This window comes from Cydia fagiglandana, chromosome 22, assembly GCF_963556715.1.
Source record: "Cydia fagiglandana chromosome 22, ilCydFagi1.1, whole genome shotgun sequence".
Taxonomy (NCBI): Eukaryota; Metazoa; Arthropoda; class Insecta; order Lepidoptera; family Tortricidae; genus Cydia; species Cydia fagiglandana.
The window spans coordinates 13,081,661-13,094,798 of NC_085953.1; the positions used below are offsets into that span (position 1 = coordinate 13,081,661).

At 39.0% G+C, this 13,138-nt stretch overlaps 1 protein-coding gene across 6 annotated transcripts in view; it reads left to right on the forward strand.

The window, feature by feature from the left end:
* Positions 1-13,138, forward strand: part of LOC134675417 (trehalase-like) — a 130,609-nt gene that overhangs the window by 45,790 nt on the left and 71,681 nt on the right. The gene's annotated exons all lie outside the window — the stretch shown is intronic.

Genomic DNA, 13,138 nt, shown 5'->3' on the forward strand with positions numbered 1-13,138 from the left:
TTTTTTTTCTGTATTGTAGACAGTTAATTAGTAATTCTTGCGTCAACGTGTGTTAGTATTGTTCTTTTATTTTATTTGATTTTCGAAGCCACATTACGTTAAATGATTACGGTTAATTATGGGTCTTTTGTGACGAATTCAAAGTTAACTTTCGGGCAGTGAATGGCAACACACTGTCAAATGAAATTCAGTATAGTTGTAATCTTTTAATTGATTTTCATACATATCTGTCAGCATTACGTTATCTACACCGGAAACACAGTACGTCGCTACATTTTACGCCGCTACAAATGTATAACATAAGAATGTTGCAAAAATTCTTTTACATTATTAGTATCGTTGTTTATGTCTTGGATCATGTCCAACTACAACATATATTATCACAGATATATTTTATGATAATTCAAACCATGTAAGACTACGAGTATTATACTTTTCGAAACACTATTGTGGCTGCACACATGACTCTACCATTGTAGTTTGATTGACATATTAGAAAATTGGTTCTTGACCTGCTACTGTGAAGGACTTTGGTTCATATTTGTATTTGAATTGTAGAAAATTACCATTCTACATTTTTATAGTAATATAGAAATAGGTTATTTACTGTACTCTAATTTCTATATCGGAATTTTAAACATTAGTCTTCGGATAAAGAATATTTCCTTTTGGAGGTTTCCATCTTAGTATGGAAAATTCCAAATAAAATGACCGGTTTTCATTGTTATTAAGTGTATCTGCGCTGCAGGAGTGGGGTTGTGGTTTGTGGTGTAGCACGAGTTGTGTTCTCGCGCGCGACTTCGTAATACATCTAGCGCGACTTCAAGTATGGACTCACGCGCGAGAACGCAACTTGTGTTATTAACTCATTCTTAAAGACCACATTTTCAGTTGAAAGTATCGTTATCATTTCTAATATTAAGGGGCAATGATCATTTAGGTATAGTGAAATCACCTATTTGCTCTAGCCATATCTTTGTTTTCCATTCAGACATTTGTGGTTTATCAAATCTTGTTTAAACATCATCCTTAGACAGCTTATTAGTGAAGACATGCGATGTTACATAAATCCATAGCTAACACTATAACAATTTGAAGTTGTGCTGACGATGACGTTTATTAAAATTATCTGTGTCGCAAAATTTGGTATTACCATTTTGCGTACTATTTTCGTTTACTCGTGCAACTACTTCAATGGTATATGTGTGCTGTCCACTGTTTAAAACCCGTACATTTCTTTGAAGAACCCCAAATATTGCAATGTTACGCCCATTATGCTGTAAATATTGAAGTGATCATGCTAAATCGTCGTCATAAATTTAAGAGTTAGACTCTTGTCGGTGTAGCTTTCTCCATTTGACTCTATCCAGGGCCGCCTCCTTGATTTCCTTATACGACATTACTATTTGTGTTTTATTTTATTCATGCTAAATACTTGAGACTATTTCATTATTTTATACTTCATAAAATACCCGACACAATTTCTCTTGCAAACTTCTGAACAGTTCTTTTGAATGCAAAAAACAAATTATAAATGTATTGTTATTTGCTATAATATTTCAGAGCTAGATCAAAATGGAATGAATCTAGGGCTAAGATGGCCGACTCTTTATCATTTGTCACCATGCCAGTCAGTACGGATATGATGGTCGTTAATGTCTACGTGACAGCGTGATAAAACGGTGTCCGTCACTTTCTATCCCACGGTGTTAAAAAATGACAGTTGTTTTATCACGTGGATAAATATGGATAAAGCTATCCATAATACGACGGCAGGTTTTAACTAATATGTAAGTGCGAAAGTGACGCATGGATGGCATGACATGTGATAAAAATGCGACTACTATACCGCTTCTGTTGACACTGAATACGTAATAAATGCAGTGGCGATAAATGATATGTAACAGTGTCATTGACAACTGATGATACATCTTGTTACATATTGCTCTTATCATATCGGTCTGATATAATAACAAGACGATCAATGGACACTTTTTTCTCCTACTACGATCGGAAAAGCCCGTAAGTCTGATCAGGAACGTAACATAAAAATCCTAAAAAAAACATTACAACTTTACTTTAAATAAAATCCAGTTATTTATGTCTTCTTTTTTTCCAATCTACAAAACTTATAAGTGAATTGGGCCTCTTAAAAAAGTATTAAGGTCAATGCGGCTAATTACGTCATAGGGGCTATTCCGTCCACGAGCGTATAGGTATTTCTTTGATTTTCAACCGTAGGAAGAGTAGGAACCGTGCTTTTGGTTGCTTTAACTAAAATCAAGTGCTGCTTTGTCGATGAAATTATCATTATTGCACAATACATGAAGGTACAAATGGCGGACTTAATGCCTTAAGGCATTCTCTACCAGTCATTATCTGAATTAACTAAAATATAAATTTTGAAAAACTAAATTATCAATTTTGTTCATTCGAGAAAAACGCTAGTGGACGGAATAGTCCTTATGACTGAATTGAATTAGACACATTGACCTTAAATAGTTTTTTCGTAATACCTACACTACATTTTGTATAGGTGACCTAGCTATTTAGCTATGCTTTAGCAAGCTCTATATTATCCTTATCTTCCACATAATTATTTCCTGTTTTGTGATCGGATTCTCGGCGCCATTAAGTGTAAGGTCACGTTCGGTCCCTTCACTATTAAAGATGCTCCTAAAGCTCATTAAGGTGACGTTCCGATGTCATCAGCTGCATTAAGGTGATAGTCCATTTCCAACGACAGCTGCACTACTGTTGCGACGTTACTGTCATTCATTGTCTCGTCATTCATTTTACTAGGGAAATTGACAATAACATCGACGTGTCAGAGCAGTAGTGCAGATGCGGTCAGAAATGGAATGTTACCTTTACTGTACTGTTGCCACAAGGAACTTGACAGATACCGCGGCGGCAACAACAGCGCCGTAACAGTAAGGGTAACATTCCATTTCTAACCGCAGCTGCACTACCGGTACTGAACGCGTCGCTGTCATTGTCAATTTCCAGTAAAATGAACAGTAATGCAGCTGTCGTTGGAAATGGACTGTCACCTTAAGGGTAACATTCTATTTCTGACCGCAGCACTATTATAAACGCGTCGATGTTATTGTCAACTTCCATAGTAAAATGAACGGTAGTGCTGCTGTCGTTGGAAATGGACTGTCACCTTAATACAGCTACAATTGTGTTATACTTATACTTAATACAGGTGCATAGCTCTAGTCGATGGACTAGATGCCAGTATTCTTTGTGTGTATAAGTTTGATTTCAAAAATATACGGTACGGAATAATACTCGTAACTTCAGTGATTATTCTTGTTTATTAAGTACTTCCAGGCCATATTCGATCGATTACCTACTTATTATGATGTCGGTATCTTCGTCTATTTTATTATTCGTCTCCTGACGTTTTATGATCACTTGTGTTTTATGATCACTGTTGTCGAGCTAGAACCGGTGACGTAGGTATAGTTGCACCAAACAAAGTCTGCAGCAGATTTGATAGCCCACGCAGTGTAAGTGTTATGTAAACGTCATAATTTCATAGAAGTTTGACGTTTAAAATGACACTTGTACTGCGTGGGCTATCAAAATCGCAGCAGACTTTTTACGGTCTGACTATATGTATGGGTTCTTTAGACGGTTATCACACTCATCAGTGTATCCGTTTCCTCATATCATGTATATCATCGTAAATTTGTTTATGTTCCCATACCGTGAGTAGTCGTCGCTTGTACTACTTCCACCAAACTGTATGTAGCCAAGAAATACACGAGGATTAAGGTGACAGTCCATTTTCAACGACAGCAGCACTACCATTTTACTATGGAAATTGACAATAACACCGACGCGTTTGTACGAGTAGTGCAGCTGCGGTCAGAAATGGAATGTTACCCTTAAAGGCCTGTGCACACCGGCTGCGTGTGCGTGACGTGCACGTGCGCGTACGGCGTTGTAGTATACAGATCCTTATGAGAGATGGCACACCGGTTGCGTGACGTGTGCGTGTGCGGCTTCAACATTTTAGCGCACGCACACGCGCACGTCACGCACACGCAAGCCGGTGTGGCTCGGCCTTAAGGCCTGTGCACACCGGCTGCGTGTGCGTGACGTGCACGTGCGCGTGCGGCGTTGTAGTATACAGATCCTTATGAGAGACGGCACACCGCTTGCGTGACGTGTGCGTGTGCGGCTCCAACATTTTAGCGCACGCACACGCTCACGTCACGCACACGCAAGCCGGTGTGGCTCGGCCTTTAACCTATAAGTGCAAACCTAAATAACGTGATATGCCCGACGAGTCGTGTCGTTACGGAAAGATATCATTAGCACATGATTAGCACCACTTATCACCTTGATCTTCAAAAGGTACGGTTTCATCCGGATATATTTAGAATCGTGACCGGCACTTGGTAACGAGATACAGTGGTTGCTACGGAAAACTCGTAGCGCTTACCTGTACAAATGAGCTCTGTTGTTAACCCTTTGACCGCCAAATATGTCAACCTTATCACCTTGAGTTTCAAAAGGTTTCATCCCGATATATTTAGAATCGTGACTGAGACTTGGTAAAGAGTTGTGAGATACAGTGGTTACTACGGAAAAACCAGGCAAGTGCGAGTCGGACTCGCGCACGAAGGGTTCCGTACCATAAAGCAAAAAAAAAAAACGGAAAAAAATGCAAAAAGAAAACGGTCACCCATCCAAGTACTGACCACGCACGACGTTGCTTAACTTTGGTCAAATATCACGTTTGTTGTATGGGATTGGGAGCCCCACTTAAATCTTTATTTTATTCTGTTTTTAGTATTTGTTGTTATAGCGGCAACAGAAATACATCATCTGTGAAAATTTCAACTGTCTAGCTATCACGGTTCGTGAGATACAGCCTGGTGACAGACAGACGGACAGACGGACGGACAGCGAAGTCTTAGTAATAGGGTCCCGTTTTACCCTTTGGGTACGGAACCCTAAAAATCGTAGTGCATTTCCCCAAAGTTCAAAAAAAGATGTCAGTACACAAATCTTTTTGCATTTCATCTATAGGTATGCAGTATGCAATGCACTATCCATCGTAAGCTATGCTTCTGACGAACGTATTTACGTATGGACACTTTATTTACGTTTTAAATAGAGCTGATACGTGAACGTGACTAATCCACTGCCGATATCCGTCTTTTTAGCACTGAGCATTCATATTTGATAACAACTGCATCAGCTGACCGTTGTCACGAGATGCCTCTCTTATAAATCGATTCTGAGAAGCATGCTGCTTTCTGGGATACGTATGAGTGTCGATGGATTACGAGTATACCTACAGGGATTATTGTCATTTTCTACACTTCTAGAGCAATGCAGTATGGAATCACAGCGAGAACCTTACGGTGACATTCGGATGTATGCTTCAGCTGTATTACTGCAACGGCGTAGCAGTAAAATGACGCAACAGTAATGCAACTCTTAGTTGACATCCTATTGTCACTTTTACCTTTAAAAGTATAAATTCTCGTGTTAATATTAAATCCCAAAAATCCAAATCTGACATCATCGACAACCGTGACCCCAATCGATCATATCAGACCCTATGAATAGCCCGTGTTCTATACATAGTACCTTTCGGACAATCAGACAAACGGTCGTGGGTGGCAGTAACAAGGAAATTAGACCAATTTCGCCCGCGCCTGCGCTGGCCAATTTAATTCTGGATTTCAGGCGTTTGTCATTTGTTGTTTGCGAATACTCGATTAGGATATGTTATTTTAAAAGTGGAAAAATTACTGTCTTGGGTAAGACTTGAACTCACGGCTTCTGAATCGATACTCCAGCGCTCTGCCATCTGAGCCACCAATACCTAATCCATTGCCAGCAAATCTTTCCACCATAACCACCATATATTCTAAGCTTAATAGCATCGCTCGCAGTCGTTTCTGCTTTTTAAAAATTAAAATTAGTACACAACAAAGTAGACTAGTTACAGAGCTAAAGACGCAGAGGAGCTTTTGATGAGGAAATATTTGTACTTAGTTGAGGAGTTGCTAGGTTTCAGTGATATTCAAAAGATCTTTGAAAAGATAGAAAAGAAAAGAGTTGGATCGCGTTAATTTTTGTAATCGCCGCCTGTATCCTTTTCACACTTAACAATGAGGTGAGGTAGACAGTGATTATAATATACACGCATGTATGCCTTACTAAAATGTGACCCTGGACGTTGGTAGCCGACATTCGCAGAAAATATGGTACGGAGATCGAAGGTGGCTATGAGAACTAGTAAACAAAACAAAACAATGCAATCTCATTGAGATTATTGATTGTTTCGTAGAATCATCTCGATGAGCAGTAGATGAGCATTGAAAAAAAGTATGAGAAAAGCAGGTAACAAATATTGAGTTTCCCAGAATGAAGCATGTTTGCTTACCTGCTATATCTTTCATTGTAGCTATGAATCTCCACTCATCACTTCGCTGTGTTAATAGCCATACAATGCATCTTGTGGTGTCACAGCGGTGAATTGCTATCGTCAGGAAAGTCATAAATCTCTGTAATCTATCTCAATTGAATAAGGTCCACAATTGTGTACATGTTTATGGCTGTGATGCCGCATTGTGTGCAGGATATCAAAGCGGTTAGAACTGACTAGCGGTCGTGCTGGAGATGTTTATCTTCCTAATCTAGTGGCGGAAAATTTTACGACTCTTCTCGAACTTGAGCCTTCAAAACTTCTGAAAACATGACTCGACTGACTTAGCGTTTTTGAAACACCTACTCTTTTTGATAAAGTGCCTTGTCTCCGCTACCTATCCAAGGATTTCTTCTGGAAGATATCGGCTCTTTAGTGATAAGACCGCCTGTCCTGTTGTCTGCCTCTTTGTTTTTCTTTAAGCTGTATCTTTTTACTGAATTGTGCCAATAAAGAGTATTCTATCTATCTAGCTCGACAGGTTTCTTCATCTTTCCCTCATGAGTGATGATCGTGCTCAATCATGATGCTCCAGTAGTTTACATGTGTGAGGACGGCTTCCGTTTTGTTATGTAATTTCAGTTTTTACACAGCCGTATTGACGTTCAAGGTTTCTATGTTGACCATAAATCACTTGACGTGCAAATTCGAGACATGCACTACTCGAGACTCAACTCGAGATAGTTACGAATTTCTGTAAATATATCAAACATAAAAGATTTCTGTTTATGTTTAAAATATCGCCATTTTATTGCACATTTCATAATATCACCTACCCAGGAATTTCCCGGGTCACGGAAAAAGTCGGGAATTTACTAAAACCCGAAATTTCGTTGTTTATCATTTGGTAGATGTCTTTTTGGCTGATGATGATGGATAATCTTCAACACGATATGATAGAAAGGTACTCAATGTCTCAAAGCGTTTACCTTGTCAAGTGTATTTATATAAGGGTTACTAATTACTCGTTTGATATATTAGTTTAAAACACTCAACGTGATAACCTTAAGTGCTGACTCGAGTTGTTTGCTTGGCTTACACGTGTAAGGACAAATATATCGACTACAAAGAAAATGTCTAATATATGAAAAAGTAAAACAGCATTTTTTTATACCACAGTGCCACACAACCATTCAGTTTGCCCTGTGGCGGATTTGCAGTCTTTGCCGCCCTAGACCGCAGGCCCTGTAGCCGCCCCTTTCTCAGCACCCATCAAATTGACTACATTTTGAGTTATTTTTTGTTATCATCAGCGAATTTTTTGTCACAATTTGCCGCCGCTAAAATCTTGCTGCCCTAGGCCCGGGCCTAGGCCTTAGAGCAGATCCGCCACCAAGTTGGCCTGTTGGTAGAAGAAAATCGTAGCCCATCATGAACGTTACGTTGCCAACCTTTTAGAACCTTTACAGGAATCATTTCACGAAATTGCGTTCCCGTATATATTGGAGGTTGCATATGTACTGCACTGGCAGAATATATTATAAACCTATTACTGTCTAATGTAATGTCAATATTTGAATATGTTTGGATAGAAAATAAATGGATTCTACCCAGAACTGGCGTTGACTATCTGTTCCACTTATTCTGCTGGAGACCAGGACCCTGGTTCTTCTAATAGGTAATGTGCCTCACGCACTGATAGTGCTAGTTTAGTAAAAAGTGGTAGAAATATTCGAGTAGTTGTGAAACTTGCGTAAATGTAAATTATGTCTGAAGAGAAAGAAAACGGCATATGTGGTATAAAAAAGCTGAAGGGATCGTCGGACTACCCTAACTGGAAGTTCCTGGTACGTAATTACCTTGAAAATAAAAATTGGTGGGAGGTGTTTGATATTATTATAATGTGTTATATGTTTTTAAATATTTTGTGTTAGGTAATAGAATAATTTTCTAGTTTTCGCTTTTTATGCGATTTAATTTGTTGGCGGATTTTTATGTTTGTGTACAGTCAGGCACGATAGTTTAGCATATAAATTTTATTTTATGTACCGAGTACAGACAAGTACAGAAGTAATTATGTATGTCCGTAATAGTTTAAGAGGGCGTATTGGAGGTTGCATATGTACTGCACTGGCAGAATATATTATAAACCTATTACTGTCTAATGTAATGTCAATATTTGAATATGTTTGGATAGAAAATAAATGGATTCTACCCAGAACTGGCGTTGACTATCTGTTCCACTTATTCTGCTGGAGACCAGGACCCTGGTTCTTCTAATAGTATAAACACAGTATTTTTTCCTGTCACATGTGATGGAATTCTCAGTAAAGACGCATCGACTTAAAACGTTGAAATAATGTACCTACTTAATATGCTTTTGTACGGGACAGTTCAGGGAATGCCCCCTACACTCCTTTGAAGAACTCCTTCCTAAGACCATTTAGGGAACCTCGGACACCTTCGGTAGAAATGATTCCACAGTCGGAGAATTTGCGGAAAGAAATTCCTCTGTAACCGCACCATTCGAGTTTTTTTTATTACATATTCTTTCAAAACTATTCCAAAGGTTTCTTCCAGACTAAATAAATAATTAACGAGTTCAAAACTCGGACTGTTCGCAAATAAATCAGAATGTCGATTATAATCACCTTCAGCCTGTCAAATCAGCACGCGAATGTGCTGACCCTGCTCAGTGAAAGCATCAAGGCTCTAACGCGACCTTGCTCCACCGCATTTATTGGCGAGATGAATACAGATACTGTCAAAGAATTTAATTTCCATACCATTTCATACCTTGTCACAGTGACAATCAAATGAGAGTCGAGAGGAAATGGGAGTCGAGGAGTATGAGAGTCGCTAGGGACCTCATAAGACCGACCTCATAGGGACCTCGCACCTAATATTGACACTGTGACAAGGTACGAAATGGTACGGAAATTAAATTTCTTGACCGTACATTTGTGCAGCACTACATAGAGTCCCGATTATGCGCTGATTTGAATATTACTGCCGATTTTTTCATGATGTGGCCAACCGGTCATTTAATCTTCTTCCTCGCGTTATCCCGGCGTTTTGCGCGTTCTCATGGGAGCCTGGGGTCCGCTTGACAACTAATCCCATGATTCGACGTAGGCACTAGTTTTTACGAAAGCGACTGCCACCTGACCTTCCATCCCGGAGGGAAAACTAGACCTTATTGGAATTAGTCCGGTTTCCTCACGATGTTTTCCTTCACCGAAAAGCGACTGGCAAATATCAAATGATATATCGTACATAAGTTCCGAAAAACTCATTGGTACGAGCCGGGGTTTGAACCCGCGACTTCTGGATTGAAAGTCGCACGCTCCTACCGCTAGGCCACCAGCGCTTTTCCAACCGGTCATTTAATGAAATGATCAATGATCAATGCTATGCTAAAAAAACGAACTATAATATTTGGCCACGACTTAAGCATGTATAAGTCTTTGTGCTCACTCTTTAATTGTTTTCAATTGTGCCAATCACGCCCTCTCTCCAAAAATATACCAATTAAGTGGGTGTGTCTTAGCCAGTTACGTAAGGCGGACGTGTACGTTTGGCAAGTCTCCTGACTTGTGATCTTCCGTTTCGGTCGTTTGTCTTTGCTAAATTTGGAGCTATTTATAGACGTAACGGTGGAAAACACCTTCGCATGTTCACGTTTACAGTTTAGACTTGAATTAAAAACATAATGTATTGTTCCGTTAACATACTGAAATAAGATGTGATGTTTTGAAAATATGTGTCCCGCCGAGTTTGGAGGTGTAGGGTTGGAGCCGGTGTAGCTTTATTTGACGTTCATAAGCGCATTGTAATATGCCTACTTGAATTAAACTATCTTTATCTTTAATTATATTCCGGTTCCTTAAGGTTATGTTATGAGAGTGGCTACCGCGGAAATCGAAATTTTCGGTTACTGCCTCTATCGCTTGAATATGGAAGAGTATTTTCTTTCTTTTAATAATTCATAAACTGTTGAAAGGGACTCTAACATACGTGTTTTAGGCGCAGTTGTCATAGGGTCAAAGGTTGCGGTAACCCCATTGTCAAAACCAAATGTAGTTGTAGATAACGTTATGAATTATTCAACAATGCCATTGACTAACAAAATAATGGCATTCATCAAAAACTTCATTTACTTAGTTTCGTAGTTAGCGGTTAAATAAACGCGTAACAAAGTAAACTCCCTGCGGCTTACCTCAGTTCCACTGTATCGTTTACCAAAGTATCATCCTGACTTGAAAACTTGATTTACGTGCGCAACCGCACGGACACCATACATATCATACCACCATACGATTCACACATGCCAGGCAATACTAAACCTTCTATTAATGACGCTAATGCTTTTAAAATGTTGTGTGTCGCCGCTAAAGCCGATTATTTGTCGAAAAAGATCCTAAATTCCAGCGATAAAGTCAAAACTGTATGGCAAGTTATCAGTAATGAAACTGGAAAACGTAAACTGAAGGATCCGCACTACAACCTACGAATTGCTGACACTTTAGTAAGTTCCGACCGTGAAGTAGCAGATCATTTTGAGCGGTTTTTCTCGAATATCCCGGTAGAAACAACAAGATCCCTTAATTCATCGCCAGACGTCGCTGAAGAAATTTTGAAGACAAATGTGGCAGAATGTACAGAAATCTTCAAATTTTCGTATGTCTCATCGAATATAGTTCTTAAGACTTTTAGGTCTTTAAATTTAAAGAAAACAGAAGATCTTTGGGGCCTGTCTGTCAAAGTATTAGATTCCATCATTGAGTCAATTACACCATACTTAGCTGAGATTTTCAACAGATGCATTGATGCTGGAATTTTTCCAGATATTATGAAACATAGCAAAATTATCCCTCTGTTTAAATCAGGAACGAGAACAGATCCCACGAACTTTAGACCGATTTCAATACTACCGGCATTAAGCAAAGTGTTCGAGAAACTTATTCTGAATCAACTATTGTCACATTTCAACAGAAACAAACTGCTTGATAGCAATCAATTTGGTTTCACCAAAGGTCGATCAACTACTGACGCCGGTGCGGTACTTCTAAAACACATCTTTGATGCTTGGGAAAAAGCTCAAGATGCTGTTGGAATTTTCTGTGATCTGTCAAAGGCATTTGATTGCGTTGATCACGAAAATTTAAAGAGAAAATTAAGCCGCTATGGGATAAAAGCTAGTGCCCTTGACCTGGTCTCATCGTACCTTTCGGATAGAACTCAGCGAGTAGTTATTAATGGAACTCAATCGGCGGGGTCCCCGGTAGCCCTCGGAGTGCCTCAAGGTTCAATTCTTGGTCCCTTCCTGTTTTTGGTATACATTAATGACTTACCAAAAGTTGTGCAAGATAGACATGATATAGTGTTATTTGCAGATGACACTTCCCTTATATTTAAAGTGGACAGAAAGGAAAATAGCTTCGAGAGCATTAATGACGCGCTATCTACCATTGTAAACTGGTTTACGGCAAACAATTTGCTTTTGAACGCCAAGAAAACCAAATGCATCAAGTTTACGCTACCTAACGTCAAGCAGGTAAATAACGGCAAGATTAAAATAAAAGGTGATACGCTGGAATTTGAGGACCGAACTGTTTTCCTGGGAGTCACTTTAGACTCCAAACTGCAATGGCATGCACATATAGGCACTCTAGCCGGAAAACTTAGTTCAGCAGCCTATGCAGTGAGGAGAATCAAACAGCTGACAAACGTAGAGACGGCCAGGCTGGTATACTATAGTTACTTCCATAGTGTTATGTCTTATGGAATTCTGTTGTGGGGAAAAGCGGCAGATATTCAGACAATATTTGTGCTGCAAAAACGAGCTGTACGTTCCATCTATGGACTGGGCGCTCGAGTATCCCTAAGAGAGAAATTCAAAGAAGTTAACATTCTTACCGTTGCATCTCAATACATACTAGAGAATATTATGTATGTTCGGAAAAACATCCACGAATTCAAGGTTAACAGTGATATCCATAACTATAACACTAGAAACAAACATAAACTTGCCGTGCCCGCCCACCGCCTCCGTAAGGTTAGTACGTCTTTCGTCGGGAACTGTACACGTTTTTATAACAAAGTCCCCACTGATGTAGTGAATTTACCACTTCACAAATTTAAGTCGCACATTAAGCACTCCTTGTTATGTAAGGCGTACTACACTGTAAATGATTTTATAAACGATAGAGATGCTTTTAAGCCGGTAGCTTGATTGGTTTCATTAGTATAATAAGAATTAAATAAATATTGTTTTTTTTTTACACTGAATTAAATATGCTAGTGTCCAGTAGAATTGACACATGAGACAATGATGTTCTCGCTTGATTATATTGTTTAATTTAATTTTAGTTTTGGACACTTGGAGACCTTATACATCTCTAAGTACATATTTATTTATTTGATTTTTATTTTTGATTGTACATACTTACCTATATTTTTAATGTTTCTGACACTTAGAGACCTTTACATCTCTAAGTCAACTTAGGCTAGTAATTATGTGAAGCTATATTACTGTCTTTTTATGTAACATATGAGCACAAAATGCCGTGTCTTACAGCTACATGTTATTACTATTTTAATATTAATATAGGCCGGTAGCTTGAACATGTCATGCTCGCTTAAAAGTCTTTGCTTACGGTGGCGTTGTTGATCGGGTCGCCACTTTCCCGAATGAAGGTTGAGGGAGGCGATGGCTGAGATACGCGTCATACTCGT